The following is a 14777-nucleotide window of genomic DNA, read 5'->3' as shown; positions in this document are numbered from 1 at the left end:
AGAAGTTCTCAGAGAAACAAAATTATTAAACAGGCAAACAGAATGCAAGGTTGTCAATTGGAGAAAATGGATATAACTGGAGATTATAACACTAAGCAAATAGGGGCAGACTCAGAAAGACAAATATTACATTTCTCTTATTTGTAGATGCATAAAATCATCTATGCATATGTTGTGAAAGTAGAAGGGGAAGAAAGAGGACCAACAGGAAAGGGTAGAGAGGAGAGTAAATGACATTGTGGTTTGGAAGAGAAATGTCCCACACATAGACTCATGTATTGAATTACTTTGTCCCATGTTGAGTGCCACTCTTTAGAGTGAATTATGGAAACTTCAGGAGGTACAGTTTTGCTATAAGAAGTATATTACTAGAGATGGGCTTTGAGGGTTTACAATCTCACTTCTCTCTCTCTCTCTCTCTCTCTCTCTCTCTCTCTCTCTCTCTCTGATTCTGGTGTGCAACTGCCTTCTGTTATGATCCCTGGCCATTATAAACTCTGCGTCTGAAACTATAAGACAAAATAGACTACCTCTCCTATGAGTTGCTTTGGTCATGCAGTTTCATCAGAGCAACAGAAAAGTAACTAATACAAGGGTTATGTGGGAGAATATGGTCAAAAGATATGTATTATATAGCTGTATTAAACTCTCTCTATGAAAGATATTACTATATAAAAGACCATGCACCAGTACTAAATGTGTATAGAGCATTTAAAACTCTCATTATAATATTTTTTGAGAAGTGAGAGGGCTGAGAGCACACCCTGTTATTAACTCTTCTGAACTAGATGTGTTTATCACAGACGGATACTAACATATGTGAAAAAGCTTCAGGAAAATGTTGATTTCAATCAGATCATATATTAGCCCAAATGAATCTTTTAAAAAAGAGTCTTTCAAGAACAATTAATAGTCTGATTAGTCTGCTTCCCTAGAGAATAAATAATTAGTCATCTGAATCATGTAGCACGTGTAGGTGAAAATTCATAACTGCTGTTAAGAGAAACACAAATTAGAGGATAAAAATAAAATGGACTTTTAAAAGACAATGAATTATGGAAATCCATGAGAAAATATTGAAGGAACATTTATCATATGAGAAACTAAAACCCATCCAATAATGTTGATGGAATCTTGAGTTTCAAAAGGTGCTCCCACAAAAACGGAAGAGCATCTGTGGAAATGGCTAAATGGGTAAAGTACTTTGTAAACAATCCTGAGACCCTATGATCAGACCACTAGAGCCCACACAAAAGCCCAATGTGGCAGCATATGCATGCAGTTTCAGCTCTTGAGATGGGAGAGAGGTATTACTGTCCAGTCAATCAAGGTATAATGGCTGGTACCAGACTTGGTGAGAGACCCTGCCTTGGAAAATATGGTGAATGGCAATAGAGGAAGATATCCCACATTGACATCTGACCTCCACAACTCATGAAAAGGCAAATTCACTACCCTCCACACATAATACATACATCGTACACACACACGTTTTAAATAAATAAAAATGTTAATTATCTAAAGCAAAATAGGATTCCCTCTAAATGCTATGCATTTAATATTAAGCATTTCTGTTTAAGAAACAAAAGTTTTGCATATATGAGCATTAGTTTGCATGAATTTATGTGCATCATGTGCAAGCGGGAGATTGTAGGCTCCAGAAGATGACATTGAATTCCCTTGAACTAGAGTTATAGGTGGTTATGAATTGCTGTGTAGAGACTAGGACTGAACCAAAGCCTTCTGCACAAGTAGCAAGGCCCTTAACTACTGGGTAATCTCTCAAGATCCCCAAAGCAGTGACATTTTTGGCTAAATGTATAATAAACATTTGTGCAACAAATAAGCATTTGTTCATTTGTCTTATCCTCTTTTCATCCTGTGATCGGGGAGGAGGGTGTTGGTCAAGGCTCTCCTTATGGCTCATTTCAGAGTTATTTGTTCTATGAGCTCTTTGGCACAACCAAAAGTTCAGAAATTTTCCCAGATGTGATTCAGTCCTCTGAAGAATTTCATCTACTACAAATAAAACTGTTAGACTCAGTTCAAAGAAGTTCCAACTGAATGTAAGATTTCTGAGAATCATATCCCTTAAGCAAGGATTATCTGAAGACAGCTAACTGTCATTCTCATAGTTCTATATGACCTGAAGGTTTCACCCATGGCATGTTCAACTCTGTTCTTTCTTAGCTTGAACCCAAAGATACCTTCATCATAGCTACTGTTATCAATATCATTAACTCTGTAATATTCAGAACAAATTATGTTATGCTAAAGACCATTACTTGCTCTTTTTTCGTAACTCCAAATTATGTGTGAATTTAAAAGCACGTGTGTTCTGTCTTTTTAATGTACATGTAGACACTTGGGAAAAATGAACTATTGGGTATGACTGACAATAATTAACAACCAACGAGACAATGAGTTTGATGCTTTTGAGAATGATCCACTGTGAAAGCTTATCAATGAGCGTATGCACAATTGTCTATAAGGCTCTCTCATTTACATTTAATGTCTTCTGTTATGCCCCATGGAAGGCCTCACCCTCCCTGGGGAGCAGAAAAGGGATGGGATAGGGAGTCTGTGGGGAACAGGGGAGGAGGGGAGGGAGAGGGAACTGGGATTGACATGTAAAATAAGCTTGCTTCTAATTTAAATTTTAAAAAGGAAAAAGAAAATAAAACAAACAAAAAAGATGTCCTAGATGAACAGAAAATGTGGGATGGATATATAGTAGTACATGGGGGTTTATTAGATTAGCTTAACTGATGACAGGTTACATAGTCTAGCAAAGGGTTTTTGCACACTGCAAGGGCTGAGAACTCATTAGCTGCTCAGACAGACCATGAGACTGAATGCCTCAGAAGTTCCACTCTGGTGCTGAAGGCTTGTAGGGTTGCTGGAGAGCTTCTGGTCGTCAGCAATGCTATCCAGAAATGCCCTACAGTCCCTCCAAGAGCTATGCCTCTTAGTTGACTCCAGATGTAATCAAGTTAACTCCTGTCCCACTTAGTTTTCCATTCCTGTGATAAACACTTACCAAAACCAACTTGCACCGGAAAGGGCTTATTTGACTTACAGGTTTCAGTGCCTCATAGATGGAATTCAAAGGAGGAACTGAAGCAGAGACTACAGATGAATGCTGCTTATTGCCATACTTTCTCTGAATCGCTGGCTACCTTTCTTATTCAGTCCTGGACTACCTGCCTAGGGATGGTGTCACCCACAGTGGACTAGGCCCTCCCACATCAATCATCAGTCACAAAAATGCCCTCATAGACATGGCCATGAGTCCTTGTGATAGAATCAGTTCCTCAATTAGGATTCCCTCTTCCCAACTATGTCTCAGCTTGTGTCGAGTTGACAACAATTATGAAAACAATCAAGATTAGCCAACACAGTATTTAACAAAAGTCAATGAAATGCTATAGCTACCTAGTAGCAACTTTACAACAAACCCAATATTAAGCTGCGATATGGCAAGTTCAAGAAATGCATTCCAGTTTTTGTTTATATTATGACTTGTTTAAGTCACACCTGGGACATTATTCATCAGTCACCACATGGCTGCGATTCATACCCTAATATATACTCACGCACATTCTGCATCATGAAAAGACTGCCACAAGACTGTAACCTACCGCTATCCCTGATGACGGCTTTGTCAGTGAAAAGGGAGCCTCTTTTGTCTGATATTCATATGCTCTGTGAGAGTGTATTTTGAAATCACGAAAAATACACCTAAACGTCCAATTTAAAACAGCTTTGTACTAAAGGGGTATGAAAAAGTGTACAACAAATCAAGGCAATTGCACTAAATCCACTAAAATACGCTCCCTTAACTCTTCTCCAGCCTCCCAAAAGTCATCAGGGAAAAGGATCGATTGATTAGAATGTAATAATTAATAGGACTTACAATAGGAATAAGGTTTTAACTGAAGAATCAACTTGGACTTGGACTTATACAGCAGTGTGTAAGAAAGAAAATTCACATCTGTAGATGTGGAAAAGATGTGAAATCATCAAGTAGAAAAGCAAATATTTGATTGACGTTTCCTTTACCAGTTGATTGCTGTTTATCCCTAGTACCAATCCACGTAATCCACCGCCTACCACTCATTTACAGTTTGAGTAAAACAGATTCATTTTCTGTAAGTCATGTATTCACTACTGAAACTCCTTTTATTATGTTTTTTAAATGATATATGAAATAGTATATGGAGCCGTGGGCTGAGGTAAATATCTCTGATAGAATCCAAACACATTTTGCAAATTTCCCTTCAACAGTTGGCTGTAATAACCGACCCGATAAAGGAAGAGCTAAACTCTATGACAGGGTTAGAAATTCTTGCTCACTCAGTTACTAAAGTCATGGAATGGTAGTCCTTAGTCACATGGCAGCTTAGCAATTTATTTCTATATCCTTGCACAATTGATGTTTTGGTAGCAGATAAAATCCATTTTCTCTCACAGAAGACTTAACACGTGTGTCACTTATAAAAGTGAAACATGATCACATAGAAAGCTAGGTGCTTGTATCAAATGATAAGCTCTTAGGAACTAAACTTCAAAGCAAACAAAAGTGAAGGAAAGAAATACTGATTCACAAAGCTGGGCTGTACCTCAGAGGTAGAGCATGTATCTGTTGTGTTTGGAAGCCCTGATCTCAATCATCAGTAATACAAAACATAGAGAGCAGGGGAATGACCCCAAAGTTCCCAAGAGATTGAGATTGTGAGCAATGCTAAGAAGTTAAGTCTTATTAATTATTTTTCTATTATCTTATATGAATGTAATTTATTAACACAAAATAAGAAATGTTGCTCACATACAATGGCCAGGACAACCTACTTCCTGCTATTAGAGGTGACTTGGGGATACTCTGTCTTTACCCCAAAGTGACGAAATTTTGCACGTGAACCACACAGTATTGATGGGCACTAGCTCTTTAGAATTCCATGATTCTCTTTTGTTATTTGATCTTTAGGAGATTCAGGCCAGACTTGCATTGCTAAAGAAGAATTTATGCAAATAGCTTTTAAATTTTCAACTTCAGGTCTGACCATTTCCCATTCCAAGTTCACATATACTCCTTCACTTTTAGCTCCCATTTGGTATCAACTAGATATTGTAACACATCCCAGTCAAAACAACTTTGGCTCCATTACAGATTCTCAGATTCTGCTTCAGGCACTTATAGCTGTTTGGAACCATTGCTCCAGGTCTCTGCATGCTCAATAGTCTATTGTCTGGGTGTCTGAGCCCATTGTACCGAGAATGAGCAAATTTCTTTAGACAAATAACTCTGACATAAATATGTATATTGTTTCTTTGCTTTATCTTTTTCCTACATAATGACAAGATTTGCTTCTATTTAGTTCATTATTGCCTTATAAAGTCTGTGAATGATTCAACATGTGGTAGTCTCTTAATATAGGAATACCTGAGGGTCTTTTTTGTTTGTTTGTTTATTTTAAAAATTCAGGTACTGGCTAATGGCAGTACTTTTTTTTTTTCTTATGGGCTACATTGAGTCTAGCATGGAACACAAAGGTTAAAAAATAGAGAGGATGTGAATGAGGAGGGATGAAGGAAGGAAAAATGAATGAAGGAAATAAGGAAGAGAGGGAGGAGGAGAAAGCAAGGAAAGAGAGGAAGAGGAGAAAGGGGAAGTGGGGAGGAGGAGAAATAACTTGGCTCAGAATGACAATAAGAATATCGAAAGAGAAAGCACAAATTTTTAAATTAGTTTTGCCCCTTAACAAGCTCGAACTATAGGCAGGAGATCCATTTCAGTGTGTTGTGTTGGTAAGGCACCTGGTACAAAGGGGTATGTGCAAGTTCCTATTTTAAAACAGCTCTAGTTTATGGTTATATTATATAAACAAAGCTGTTAATACCTCTTAAGATCATGGCTGGGATATGAAAATCTCCTCACTTTTTTCTTACAGCAAAAATAAAAAAGTACAATGTATCAGTCAATTTCCCTGACTTTTAGAAGTTTTTTTTCTAATTTTTAAATTCTTATTCTTATTTTATTTTTAATTTTGTTTTATTTTATTTCTAATCATTTTTATTTTATCTTACATTTTAAGTAAATATAATTGCATCATTTCCAATTCCTTTACGTTTGATGCGTCATTTTAGCTGTCATGATTTTTTTTACAGGAAGCACTTTTGTCCCAATTCAACGGGTAAGGAAATGGCATAAATGATGATGTTTGTCTTTCTAAAGCCTCACGAAGGACTCCGAAGACTTTGGATTCACATCAAGATCACTGACTATCTGTCACAGATTTTAGTCTAAGCTAGATAACAAGAGCAAGAGAAAAAGACTGAGAAGCTAAAATATGCAATAAGGCTGGAACATATAGGAACTAAAGAAGATACATGACTTTCTTTTACTTGTAGCTCTGATTTAAAAAGAAACTTTAACAAATGCAACTTAAGGGACAAATGATTATTCTGGCTGCCATTTGAAGAAACAGTCCACTGTAGTAAGGAGGTGAAAGTGTTGGGTACTTGAATTCATAGTTAGGAAACAGATAGAGGGGAATGTAACCTGGTGCTCAATGCTCTTTCTCCACTTATGCACTCTAGGATTCTAGTCAAGGAGTGGTCACCACCTTCCATGGATGGGTTTTCTCCATCTCATTTAACACATTGAAGATAATCTCCCACAGGCATGCTCAGATGTCTATCTCCAAGGGGATCTAGTTTCTGTCAAGTTGATAGTATTCACCATCTTGGTAGAGAATGAATGTGATAGATATAATATCAAAGAAACAGGTAGAAGGGCAATGATGGATGGATGGATGGATGGACGGATGCACAGAGACAATGCCAATATTAATAGAGCAATATATATGGGATCTCTCTCTCTCTCTCCCCTCCATTAAGGGAGAGAGCTGTTGGACTTCATTGTTGTCTAGTACTTTGATATTTTACTGTATATGCCAAGGCAAACAGGACTTGATGATATAAGGCCACACCCATTTTATTTCTTGATTTTAATATATAATAATTTATAGTCCTACCTTTCTCTATTATTCATATCCAAATACTGACAAAGTGGGAATTTAGAAGACAAAACAAAACAAAATATCCTGTGTGCAAATATCACAGATCTTTGAGGTCCATAAAATGTATTAGAGTGTAGATTCCACACATACCTAAAAAGCAAATCCACTCAGTCATGAAAATTGTGTTTTGTAAGTTTTTTCTCCTTTGTGTGATTGCATATAACCAATTGGTGATTAATACACAAATAGCGACTACTTTTCTTGTAATAAGTAGGTTGATAAATCATTTACTAGATTCTCAGTGGACACTATCCAGATTTCCATGACTGTATTTGTAGATCCAGAACAACAGCCTGCATGATCTCAAATTTCTTCTTCTAATATATATGTATCCTAGGATGAGGTAGTAGAGGGGAAAATAATATACATGCAATTCATACTTAGATGAGTATCACTTGCCTTCAGTGCATATTACTTTCTGAGTTGAATTGTTACACTTTGGTTATAGATAATATTGGCAACACATACTTCAAATACCCCACAGGAGTGGGGAGAAACAAAAATCATACCAGATTTACTTCACGGGAAAACTTGTGTTGTCTTGTGACCACAAGGTGGCACAATAGGGACCAAGAATGCTCAACCTCTATTAGAAAGGCAATTTACTAGAGACATTCCCATAATAATTATATATACTATTATCATCCCACCATGGATGGAGGAACATCTGATGATATCCCACCCCTAGCTGAGGAGCTACTGACAAGTGATGGCTACTAGAGGAGGAAACATCAGTTTTCTTCATGGATGAGGCCCCTGAGAGACTACCCATGCTCCAGCAGATGGTTCTACATCCATACAAATTCAGGCGGCACTAAGTAGACTTAGTGAGTTTTTAAAAATAGCACATGAAGTTGGCAAGAAAAAATAAGGAGTGGTAGTGGAGAAATTAAACAGCAGGAGATGGGGGTGGGTTTGATCAAAGCATATTACATGCATGAATGAAATTCTCAAACAACGAAAATGAAGTTTGGGAAGATCACAAACAGTAGCCTGAATGATGACGCCCCCTTGATTTATGTCATGCATGTAAGTTGTGCCACCACATCCTTAGTGCTGTCTCTTAGTTGCATTCTTTTCACTGCATCAGTTCCCCACCTTTGCAGTGGAAAAACAATATTCCCATCTTCTCTGCAGTCAGACTTTGTGTTTCTTATAAACTCCTTATTCTGATGTTATACATAGGCACAGTCATAGAAAGGAGCGATAGAAGCAGATTTGGATAAGCAAGGGCAACCGCTATTACATTAACTAAATTGCCAAGGTCTCACTGTATAAATTACAGAGTACTTCTTGGCTAGTTGCTCATTAAAGGAAGATTCCCAAAGGTCCAGAGAGGAATTGGACACTGGAAATTTCCAGTTAAATACATATTGTACCAGAATCCTGAGAACAGAAATCATGAGCTATGTACTCCCTCTTTGGGGGCTATTCTAACATATACTTGACTAATCAAAACTAGGAATTTATTTCTAGAGATGAAGAAGTCCAGATCAAGCCAGAGTGAGTCTGGTTCATGGAACAACAACAACAAAAAAAACTTCTCTCTGAACCCTCACCTTGGGAAGGGTGAGGAGCTTCAATTCTCTTCAAGGGTGCTAACGCCTCTTGTGACATTTCTTGATCTAACTAGTCCAAAGACCCACCCACTTCTCACCGCTGCTATCAACTTGGGTATTGAGAGCTGAACGTGTGACTTTCAGGGCACATAGACACATTGAACCACAGCAATATGGTAAAAACAACAAGTATAAAACGTCAAGAAGGAAATCCAACAAACCAAGGGGTCAAGGTTAGAAGTAGAATGAAAAAGAACCATTACAACTGATGGCTCTATTGGATCCAGACATCTTTTAAAGAATATCTGTATTATAAATATTCTGAAACAGTGTAGCAGGGAAATTAGGCCGTTTCCCTCAGATTCATAATTCATCATTGATAGAACTGTTATGTGAATCTATTTATGTTGGAAGCAGAGCCATCAAAATCCATTTAGAAGGATGGCCTTAGACATCCACTACTACATCAGGGGGGAATCATGAACATTTAACAGCTTGTGATAAATGTTACTATTTTTAAAATCCTCTTTTGAGAATTTCATGATATATATCATGTGCTTTGATCACATTGGTCCTTTTGCTCCTCCCTATGCCCGCAGACTGCTTTTCCCCTCCCAACTTCATGTGCTCCTTTTCTTTTAAAACCCATTGAGTTCATTTAGTGTTTCCTGTATGCAAATAGGCATAAGCCCATCTATTAGAGCATGGATACCCTCGCAGAGGTCAAATCCTTGAAGAACACTGATACTTCCTTTCCTAACAGCAATCAGTTGCAAAGAAAGTCTCTGCTAGGGGTGAGACTTTGTGAGTCCTTTCTCCACCCAAAGCATTACTGTTCAGTAGTTAAAAGCTTTCACTTTCAAATGTCTGTGAATTACAGAATTATTACTGACATTTTTTTGAGTAACAGGGAAAGTTGATTTATTGAGCATGTGTGTGTGTGTGTGTAAACATATTTTGATATACTCCTCTCAGAATTATATCACTGGGGCTTGACCTTCATGAATGCATTCATGTTGTTATTGTGGAAGTGTTTTATTACAAAGAGTAACTGTGGCCTACGTTTCTGTCTCCCTCCTTTTCACTCTTCTGATACAGGGAGGTACAAAAAAGGAGACCTTTGACAAATGTCAACTCTTTAGTCTGTATTCCTAGTTTCAAGAACCAACATTACAAATTTACCAGCCCACAAACTGGGAAGGTGGCTGTGGTGGTTTGAAAGAAAATGTCCCCAAAGGGAAAGTGGCGCTATTAGGCGGAGTGACCTTGTTGAAGGAAGTATAACACTGTGGGGGAGGGCTTTGTGGTCTCTTTTGCTCAAGCTTCCCTAGGTGTGTCAGTCGACTTCCTGTTGCCTGCAAGATGTAGGAGGCTCAGCTATTCCTCCAGCACCATGTCTGCTTTTGTGCTACCATGGTCCCTGCCTTGATGACAATGGACTGAACCTCTGACACTGTAACTGAGCCCCCTCAATTAAATATTTTATTTTGTATGAGTTGCTGTGGTGGTCGTGTCTCTCCATAGTAATGAGATTTCTAAGACAGTGGCTTAGTCCTTGAAGAGTTTGCCACACAAGCAGAAGAATTGAGTTTGTTTCCCAGAACCAACGCAGGAAACAAGACTGGTAGCCTGTGCTTAGAATCCCAGTGCTATGGAGGTAAAACCTGGAAGATCCCTGGGCTTCATTGGCCAGCCAGGTTACCTTACCTGGAGTGCTCCAGGAGAATAAGAGACTAGGAGAAAAAACAAGATGGGTGGCATCTGGGGGACACACATGATGTTGGCTACAGTACTGGGCACTGGAATGGAACTGTTCTTCTCTGTTATGAACCCCATGCTTCTTTTTCTATTCAGTGCAGTGGGTGTGGCTGGAAGCCTCCCAGGTTAGCTGCAGATGTTTAGAGATGACATGGACACAGCAGGCAGTGAGTAACACTGGGCTATATTGGGTTTATGATGTGTAGTTTGGGATTATAAAGTTGCTTTTCCCAATGCACTGGAAAATGGTGGACAGTTTGAAAGTAACCAATGTAAAATGTAAAATAGTTGAACTGGCAATGGCTCTAAGCTGATGTTTGTTTGGTGTTCCATGTGGGAGTGTTGTCCTGTATGAGATGAAGCTCAGAGCTTCTTTGGTTAGACACTATTCTCCAAGCTTATGCATCTGGGTAGAGGAGAATGCTCTCTCTCAAAGCACCGCTCTCCAGCACACTGATGGTGACAGAAAGCATGCCACATGTAATAGAAAGCCCAAAGTGGTCTTGGTAACATTGTTCATCAATTGCTTACTTGTGGATGGCATCAACTACTGGATTTTTCTACAAATCGTAGCAGGTAAAGTAGTTTAATTTTGTTTTGTTCTGACTCTGGTCATTGCTAAAATCTGATGAGTATAAGTTATGGAAATACTTAAAGATATGCAGAGGTTTCTCCTGGCAATACCATTAGTAGCTTGCATTTTATGAGCATCCATTATGTATCAAAGCACTGTTTTAACCCTTTAGAATTATTTTTCTCATTTAGTCTCACAACCATTAGGAAGTAGGTGAGATAAGTGTTCCTATTTCACAGTTGAGGAAATTTGTGTACAGAAAGGTTACTTAAATTTCCCAGTTATTCAGTAAGATAATAGAAATAATAGCATCCAGATATTGCAATTGGTACTTAATTCCACACTCTCAATGTTTTACTTTCTACAGCAGCATTAGCCACAAATGAAGACGAAAGATCAGCAATGGCAGCTACATTGCTCCAGGTTGCACAATTAATAAGATATGAAACAATTAATAAGATTAACTAAACAACTAGTATTAATTAAACAATTAGTAAGATATGAAACTTTTGTCCACACTGATCTATATGACTCAGGTGTTCTTATCACTACATATATATCGATATTACTATATGTATTTGTCTATGCCATCAATTACGATAACTATGATCACCTTGCGTTTGATGATTCAGTGATGCCACATGGCCCCTGCTACTTCAGGGCCCAATTAAACCCATTGTATTTCATTCTTCCAACTGAATAGCAGCATCTCCAAACTTAAGATCTGGCACGAAGTAAAGGGCAACAGCAAAGCTATTTAGATATGCTGGTTTCTCTCTCACTAGTTTGTGTCTTGTCTTAAAGGATTAGTGAAATCATGTCTTCTGGGGTTCCTCATTTGGAGGATTATACAGCACACCCAATCTAGCACAGCCATTTTCCTGAGTCTGAAAATCCCTTCATCAATACTATGCCAAGGGATATCAGGCATCTCCAACTCTATTTCAGCAGGCTACCTTTTGACAAGTGCTTCATCCAACCATTCAATCTTTTGCCCCCTTCATTCTCAAAATCGAAGGTTCAATACTTAACACTGAAACCAAACAAAATACAACTACAAACATATGAAGCCCTGCAACCTCTTACACACGGTGTAAATATAGTGCTTGCATGGAAATTTCTCAATGAAATAAAATAAAAAAGTAGAAATAAGAAAATTATGTCCTCAGGTTCACAAAGGATGCTGACAAGACCATGTCTTTCATTTAATAATTGTCCTATAAAGGTGTCAACACTTTAGTCTTAAACCACATTAGGACCAAGCAGGACCACTTGTCACCTGGGATGACTGATCTCAGGTAATTGATCATTGGGTGCCCCCCTTCTCTTCTTTGTCTGTATTTGCAGAGAAGAGTCCCTTATCTTTAATACAAGAGGTATCTGGTAAAAGGAGCCACTATCATAAGGATCTTCAGGTGTGAATCAGCAACTGATGGGAGTGAGCTCTGTCATTAACTCAGCCTGAGGGCAGGCTTCCCTCCTCCATGCAAAGGAATGTCAGAAGACTCAACCAGAAGTGTAAGAAATAATTGATCTCCAACATGTGCTCCTAACTAAAATGAAGCATGTTTAGTCACAGTGAAGATTAAATGCGATGAAGTCTTTCAAGAGGTAACTTGAAGACTTCTGATTTTTGTTTTCTAAAGACAACTTCACAAGGACTAGCCTTGAGTTGGGGCTCTTTCTCTATCAAGTTCAAGTGTTTAAAGGATGTTTCTTAGGCCTCTGGGGTCAACATAGCAGGAGAAACAAAAGCATTCCATGATTATGCAATTTAGCAGTAGAATCTGCTTGGGTTTTCATCCATTGGGATTACTGGAAAGCAAAATAACTGTTTTTTCTGTAGCCTGGGGAATTTTCTAAGTCTCCAGCTGATCCCAGGCAGAAAGAGTGATCAAATTCATAGACTTATTAACCAGTCTGGCAACCTCTGTCTGCCTATTTTATCCTCACACACACTCACCCTTTTGGTGTGGGCGTGTAGCATATGCCTATAGTTGTGCATGCACATGTGTGTAGATATGCATGGAGGTCAGAGAACTACTTTGAGTTCTAAATGTTCATCGGGTGTTGTTAACTTTGTTTCTGGAGACAGGATCTCTATTTCTCCAAGAGCTTGCAGCCAACAAATCCCAGAGATCAGCCTATCGCAGTGTGTTGTGCACTGAAATTACAGATGCTCCCTTATCATGCCCACAAAAGTTTTTAAACAATCTTTTCTCATTTTACATATCAATCCCAGTTCCCATCCCCTCCCTTCTCCCCCCCTCCCCCACTTCTCCCATCCTGGATTCCAGACCCTACCAACTCCTCAGAAAGGGTAAGGGCTTCCCATGAGGAATCAACAAAGTCTGGCACATTGCTTTGAGGCAGAACGAAGCACCCCCCCAATATGTAAGCTGAGCAAGGTATTCCCCCTAAAAGAATGGGCTCTAAAAAGCCAGTTCAAGCAAGAAGCAGTTCAACCACAGCAAAACATCAGAACTCAACCACAGAGTCCTAAAAGAACCCCACAAAGGTATTTTAGTGATACAAGAACAGTGAATTAAGCATTTAGGATGAAAATCCTCATGGTAGTGCAGATTCTTTCTTTTCAGGAAAAGGCCCTGCTGGGGACCTTGCTTTCTCTCTGCCCACAGATTTATTCAAACTGAGTCCCAAGCATTAGTTTCCATTTCCCAGAATCCAGGAGAATCTTAGCAGAGAATGTATTGAAGTGCTTCCCTGCTGGTTGCTCTAGCCGGGCTCTGTGTGAACTCCACTAGTATTTTGTGCATGTAGCTAGATGGTTTCCTGCTTGAATGTGGGTTATGTAGCTCCTTGAAAGCAGAAGTGAGAGTGAGAGAGAAGTTGTGCTAGCTGTCGAATACAGGCAGGGCTGAGGGGTGACCATGGGTGTGCAGACATGGCTTCTAGAAGTCTTCAGGCTAAGCTGACCTTAAAAGTCACAGAGAAATATGATGGCCTTACAAGCCTTTGGAGCTGCTGCAAGCTGCTGCCTGTCAGAGGGAGGGAAGAGAGCATCTCCAACGGAGCAGAATTTGCTACCCATGGGTTTAGAGATAGACTTTAAAACCCACTGTATTCTGTGGGCAACTCAGATATAAGAAATTAGTTTGATAGCATATTAAACATATATGTATGGATGTATTGCCTGCAATTCTGTTTGTGTGCTACTTGCTTACCTGATGTCTATGCAGGTCAGAAGAGGGCATCAAATCCTCCACCACTGAATGACAGACAGGTGTAAACTGCTGTGTCAGTGCATGGAATTGAACCCAGGTCCTCTAGAAGAACAGCCAGTGCTCTAAATCACTGAGCCATCTCCCAACCCCTGGTTTTCCTCCTCTAAGAGATGCTTTCATGTAGCTGAAACTGGCATGGGGCAGACTATATATAGCTGAATACGAACTTAGATTTCTGATCCTCCTGACTCTACCTCTCAAATGCTGGGGCTACACGTATGTGCCACCATATCCTGCTTTGTTTGCTGGAGACAGAAGAGAAGTCTTCATGCGTGCCAGGCAAGCAAGCACTCCAGCAACTGAGCTATAGGCTCAGCCCCACAAATGGGAAATGCTTAGAACCCAGGTTCCTTGGGGTATCTTTAAAATATCTTTGACTGTTCTAACCTTAAACATTAGGTCTTGCTGAAGTGTCCTGAGAATTTATGCAGGGTCAGAGGAGCATCATATTTTTGTTGTTGTTGATGCCACTAAAGGGCTTGCCACGCCTATATTTATTTCAGCTCTTTAGCACCATCAAAAGGCCCACAAAGGCACAGAACTTATGTAATTGGGTTGT

This window comes from Mesocricetus auratus, unplaced genomic scaffold (assembly GCF_017639785.1).
Source record: "Mesocricetus auratus isolate SY011 unplaced genomic scaffold, BCM_Maur_2.0 Super-Scaffold_100007, whole genome shotgun sequence".
In the NCBI taxonomy this organism is placed as follows: Eukaryota; Metazoa; Chordata; class Mammalia; order Rodentia; family Cricetidae; genus Mesocricetus; species Mesocricetus auratus.
Note: the sequence above shows the minus strand (reverse complement) of the source record.